Below are 6,804 nucleotides of genomic sequence, written 5' to 3' on the forward strand. Positions count from 1 at the left end.
GCCATTACCTTTTGTTATATTCACCACTACAAATCTATGGTCCATTCTTAGGACCTTGGCTTCTTCTTTGGCTATTTGGAAAGGGTTGGCTTCTACAAGTATTCTAAAGCTGCTACTTGGTCTTCTATACATGGTTTTATAAAACAGTATAAACTGGATTTCTTCTCTAGGTATCATGCATTGCAAGGACTTTCTCCAGGGGTTATGGACCCTTCTCCTTCTGCCTCCAAAATATAGTTAGCTATGGCAAACTACCCCTATAGCTAAGGCTAAATTCTTCTCCCACTACTGCAGTTATCATTTGCCCTTCTACCCACATTACTAATAACCCTGCCCCTAACTTCATCCTCCCTTAAAAAAACCCTTCTTGTAATGCTACACTGTATAGACACATTATGTATCATGGTAGTATTATTTTTTTTTATTTAAACTGATTGCAAAATAATAGTGGCTGCACATTTTAGTATTAGTTTGCTAATAGGTTTGGATTTTTTGTTGATAGTGTATATCCAGAATTTTTACATGTCAGCTTTTGAAACCATCAGTATTTTGATGCCAGTATTTTGAGTTTTGGTATTTTGTTGCATTGGGATTTTTAAATATAATTTTATATCTATACATATTTTTATCAATATTTATATCTATTTATATATCTATATCTATAGCTATATCTGTAGCTCTCTCTCTCTCTCTCTCTCTCTATATATATATATATATATATATATACATATCTAGAAAGAGAGAGACATATAGGTACTGTATACAGTTAGACATGATGATAGAAAGAAAGAAAGACATGGGAAGGATTGTAATCTATAGAATAGTTAATGCAGTCTGTTTTTAATATTCTCATATGGTTAGTGCATGCAGGATATCATATGACTCTGTTTTACTCAGACAGTTGCTGCCATGCTGCCATTACACAAAAAGTAGGTACTTTCCAACTGTTTTGTGTCTGTGTGGTTATATGCATACAGTAGGACTTTGTGAAATAAACCCAAGTGCACATGGCATCATGTCTGAAAAAAGCAAAAGAAGCTGAATGGGACATATAACACATCTCAGTCCTATGTATCTATAGAATTAATTCAGAAAAAAATAGTTAAAAGGATGCTTTTTTACAGATGCAGAAATGTGGCATATGAGATATTGACTGATATCATTTTGAGGGGTTCACCTGTGCTGTCAACTGTATGAGTTTCATATGATTATAAAAATGAAGTTTTGGTAGGCACAAAGCTGGTATTTTGGAATTGCTTTCTTTTTCTTTAGGTTACTGATAAGCATGTATGTCCATGACAACTAGCTTAAAGATCTGTTAATGTCTATTAATGTCTAAATAGATTTCTTATAAGATGTGAAGTCAGCATGATGAAGTATGTTATATAAAGAAAATTGCATATTTTAACATTTAAAGATAGTCAATTTATATTAAGTAAAATAACTCCACAGTATCATGCATTATAGTATCTGGATGATTTATCTGGACCCTCATTATGACAATACAAATGATGGCTAAGTTATCTTTGCTTGTTTTCTCAAGAAGAGATGACGATACAGTAACTGTTAATTATTTCTTTCTCTTAGCAGAATTTACTAAGGGTTTGCCCTATGTAAAACTTGTTGGTTACATCATTATACAACAGTATTACTCCGACGTGCGACTTTCATAGAAGAGGTTTGCTCACCTCCTTTTTGAAGCTATAGTTCACATGATGTAGGCCTCCTCATAACCACTGAAAAAGCTGTCACTGTAAAAAACTCAGTTTAAACTTTCCACCCTAAACAACTGTCATCTCTCCTCCTCTCTCAAACCTCTTCTACTAACTACTCTTCAACTGACTGTCTCACTCCTACTCTGTCACTGACTTACCTTGTTCTAATTGCTCACTCAGCTACCTCACCAATCCAGAAATCTGACTCTTTTTCCACTCTGACCTTGAGAATTATATCTTACCAGTTTGTTCACTGCACTCTGTATTACTGCAACTATTCCCCCAAAGATTGTTAGCTTTTATTTCTCTGTTTTTGTGTGCATTTACCTTAGTTTTTACATATGTATAACCATCTGAGTACTTCACTCTACTTTTCTATTAATTTACTCATTAATGCTATTTTATGTAACCATTATTGTGTACATCTGTGGAGCTTTTCTCCCCACCCTCTGCTGAAAAAGGGCTTTAGCTCAGTCAGACTATCCCAGTCAACAAATGTCAATTAAATAAATAAATAAAAAAAGAGTATGTGTTATCCAATTTTCTTTAATGATGGATATAGAAAAGGCCTGTTTCACATCCAGAAACAAATATAAATGCATTTATTTTATGGCTGTACAGGGAGAATATTATAATAGATGAGGACGGACAATGTCTTTACAGATCACTGTGACATGTCCATCTCCTATGAATAGCTTGGAGTTACAGAAATCCCTCACATCACAACACTGTTCTTTAGTTCTTCATTTTTTTTTCTTTTTACTTATCTTTTGTTGACCAGGTTAATAGCCTCTTTAAAAGGGAGACCCAAGATGGTATTATAAACTACCTTTAGAATTTGAGCAGAACATAAGGGAACTCCTCCTACTCTTGCATACAAAGACTCTATTCTTTATGGTGCATTCAGCTTCCTGCTTCTGGTCCAGGAATAAAGATGGCTTGTAGAAGTAGGAAGCAGTATAGAGACGAATGGCGAGTTAGAGAAGTTGGTCAAGAGTACAGAAAGGAAAGAGGGAATAAGGCAGAAGGCAGTTGAGCCTTTGCAAGAGAGATGGCAATCGGAGAAGATAGTAATGGAGGAGATGAAAGCGAAAGAGGATGAGAAAGTGAAGAAATGCAAGGAAGTGTTGGTAAAGCAGGCCGATTCGTCACAAGACACAGACACGTAATTTCAATTAAAGTTATTTGAGGGAGGCGCTGAATCACAAACGGAATGTATTGTTACAACCCTCCAGTTGAGAGGGTTGCAGGATGTCTGTTTAAAAGACTTAACCAAGCAAAATGAGCCAGAAAATGAGAAAGCTGTGTCATATGGGTGAGATAATGGACAGGATGCAAGAAGAAGTAGAAGACATAAAAAAAAAGAAAAAAAAGGAAGTCATATGCACAGACTGTTAAAGAAGGTGGAAAGAGAAAAGAAAACAAATAAAAAGGAGGTATCATGTTAGAATGTATAGTAAGAGTGAAAGGGAATTTGAGAGGTATGAAATATGGGACAATGCTATTGCACCACTGGCTATTTAACCCAAAATGATAAAAGGATGTGCAGTAAAGTCTCAGTTAACTGGAACTCATGGGGACTGGTAGATGCTGGATAACTGTAGTTTCTTGTTGTTTGATACTATTAAAAATAGGACTGACTAACACATTACCCTATACTATTTGTTTGGTTTGACTTGTTTTTAGGTTGGGGAGAGAGGGAATGTATTCCTATCTTCCTTTTTAAAACTCTAAAACTCTAAAAATGTAAGTTATGTTTAGGTGGGGGGGGGGGCAGAAAGTGCAACACATGAAAATTGTACAGTATTTCTTTGATTTTTTTTTTTTTTTTTGCCGGTCCCTTGAGAGTGCTGGTTACTTAAGTTCTGGTTAACTGACAGTTTACTGTATTCTTATTAATAAAGACTGTTTTTGTGACATTTTCTTTGCAACTGGACGGTGTATAGAACATTTTTTAGAACAATATGAAAAGAAAAAAAGAGGATAATCCTTTGAATTTGTATGTTGTACAAACATTTAATAGAGTGGCAAAAATAAAATGTCTGTGCAATTTTGCACTAAAGTAGAAAAGATACTTTTAGAGACCATTTAAAAATTGCATGAAAGATGTTATGGACATTACAAAAATCTATGACAGTAGAAGTTTATGGATGGGGGTTGGGTATGTGGTATTGTTTTGCAGATGAAAAATGAAAATATAATACATTTACCTAGTATAATTAATGTAGATGGAAATAGGGGCTTGTGAAATATTGGGGTCAACTGAAGACATGCTTTTTGTGGTAAGAATGATCATTTAGTTAGCAATTGTGACAAAAGAAAATGTTTTATTTGTGGAAAAGTGGGTCACGCAACTAAAAGATGTAAACAAAAATGTAGAAAGTGTGAACAGACAGGTCATTCATGGATGGAGTATGAGGTAAATGGAAAAGAAATAGGGGAGGGATAGAAAATTAAGTGAAAGATGATCTCAAAGAGAATAATACAGAAATAGGACAAGATGAAAAGGAAGATATAATAGTAATGTTTAAAGAAATCAGAATGCGTGAGAGATATCAAAAGCAAGTTAAAGAAAAGGAGAATGAGGTTAGCAATTCAAGTGACGAGGGGATGTGAAGTGGGTGATGATGAAAAGTAAAAGAAATTCTATCAGGAAAAGAGTTAAGCATAGAAAACAAATTTGAAAATAAAGAAGAAAAGGGATGAAAATAATAAACACTTTCTCAGAAAGTGAAAATCTTAACTATAAATATGAACAGTATAAGAAATATTAAAAGAAGGTTAAGCATATTAGAATGATGTGGGTTGCTAGGGATGGATATTATAATATTATTAGATATGAGAATTTTAACAGAAGGAGAAAGGATACAACTGAATTAATTATGGGAAGGTAAAGTTATATGGAATATAGGTGAAAAGAAATGTTCAGGCATAATTATTTTACATAGAAAATCAGTTGAAATTTTGGATTATATGCTAATGATATTAGGAAGAATGACTATACTAGATATAAGATGGAAGAACCAAGTATATAGAATTATTACAATATATGTGTATATTGTACAAAAACAAAGGATGAAAATGTTTAATAAGATTCTTAATTATGTCTGTATTAATATGCAAATAGTGCTGATAGGAGATTTCAATTATGATCTAAGACAAAGGAGAAAAGAAGGAGCAGATGTAAAGGTAATTTCTAAGATATTCAAAAGTGAAAAGTTGTACTTATGGGAATAATAAACAATGGACCTATAAAAGAGGCAATTTAAGAACAGAAATTGATTATTTTATGTTATGAGAGAGTTTAAAAATTATACATAAAGGGATAAAAATAGCAGTGTTTTCAGATCATGTAGCAATTTGGATAGAATTCCAAGAAAAAGAGGAATTAGGTAGTAGTATTAAAAGAATAAATGAACCAGAACTAAATCAACAAGTGAAGAAAATTTGTTATGCAATTATGGGAAGACCATATAGATGTGAGAATGTTCTATAAGGATTGGACAAGTTGGTGGGTTAGTTAGGAAGAAAAATATAAGAAAGAAGTTATAGAATGGCAAAAGTTAAAAAGATCACAATATAAGAATAAGTACAATGATTTGAGTCAACAAGCATTCAAAGATTTAATAAACAATAGAGAGAGATTTGTGGAAAAACAAAAAAAAAAAGATTTATGAAATAAATCAAGAAAAAATTAAAACATTATTATTTAAATAAAATTCTTTTCTACAAGGAAAAGAAGAAGAGGTGACACTGTACCTAAGTAAATTAGTAAAGAAAATAGGAGGTTAATAAGAGAAATAATAAATGAAGAAGGAAAAATATTGAATACGCCAAAATAAATAATGAATGTAATAAGAGAACATATTAAGAAAACATTTTCTGAAAGTAAAACAAATACAGGACTTAAATGGCACTTAAAGACTTTAACAGAAGAAGATAATGAAGTATTAGAAAAAAAGATTTCAATGGAAGAATTATTAAATGTCTTGAAGACAATGAATACAGAGTCAGCTACAGGTTTGGATGGGATTGAATATTTAATGTGTAAGGATACGCTATAATGGCAAACATATTTTTAGAAGTATTAAATTAATGGTTAGAGAAAGGAATTGAAAATAAAAGTCTATGTATGGAAGCAATGAAATTGATATGCAAAAAGGGGAATAACAGATATTAAAAATTGGAGACCAAGAGTACTGAATAATGTAAACTAAAAGATATTCATGAAAATAATAAAGAAACAAATAGAAAGTGAAATATCTAAGTTATTCAATGAGTCAGTATTTGGAATAAAAGGTAAAGGAAATAAGGAATGTTTGATGATAATAAGAGAAATAGTAGATGATGTGATGAATAGAAATGTAAACATAAGAACTATGACAGGAGACGTGAGTAAAGCATTCGATAAGATACAACATGATATGCTATAGGAGATTTTAAAAAAATATAATGTGAGTAAGTAAATAATTAATATATTTGTTTCATTTTATTAAAAGGAATAATGTTAGATTAATCATAAATGGTTGGTTAAGTGAAGACATGCAAATAAGAAGTGGTATAACACAGAGGTGTCCAGCAAGTAGTATATTATTTGCTTTAATCATGAATGCAATGGTTAATGAAGCAAGGTTAATGTTAAGGATAGCTGAATATTTTGCAATAGAAGGAATTCAAGTGCCAGTATTTTTTTTTCTTTGCAGATGATATGGTATTGGTTAGTATTTATCACAGATGACATGGCCGAGTGGTTAAGGTGATGGACTGCTAATCCATTGTGCTCTGCATGCATAGGTTCATATCCTACTCTCATCACTGTTTGATGCTGTTCTCAGTGGTTCCTTTGGACAGTGCAGTGGTGCAGCGGTAGCATTGTCACCTCACAGCAAGAGGTTCTCCAGTTCAATTTGCAGCTGGGGTGCCTTCTGTGTGGAGTCTACATGCCCCCCCCCCACATTCATGTGGGTTTCCTCTGGGTAGTCAGGTCTCCCACATTACAAAGACATGGATTGGGAGCATTTCTCCCAGAGCCTCCACTGAAAATTGGCTTCATTCCAAGTCAGACTTTCCTGATAAACAAATGTTAATT

General features: G+C 32.8%; 1 non-coding gene across 1 annotated transcript; it reads left to right on the top strand.

Annotated features, from left to right (window-relative positions):
• Positions 1 to 6,448: 6,448 nt before the first annotated feature.
• Positions 6,449 to 6,530, top strand: TRNAS-GCU. The gene has a single exon. It is a non-coding gene; the product is annotated as a tRNA-Ser (tRNA).
• The last annotated feature ends 274 nt before the right edge of the window (positions 6,531 to 6,804 follow it).

The sequence above is a fragment of the Protopterus annectens genome, chromosome 5.part1 (assembly GCF_019279795.1).
Source record: "Protopterus annectens isolate FY-2018-M chromosome 5.part1, PAN1.0, whole genome shotgun sequence".
Lineage (NCBI taxonomy): Eukaryota > Metazoa > Chordata > Ceratodontiformes > Protopteridae > Protopterus > Protopterus annectens.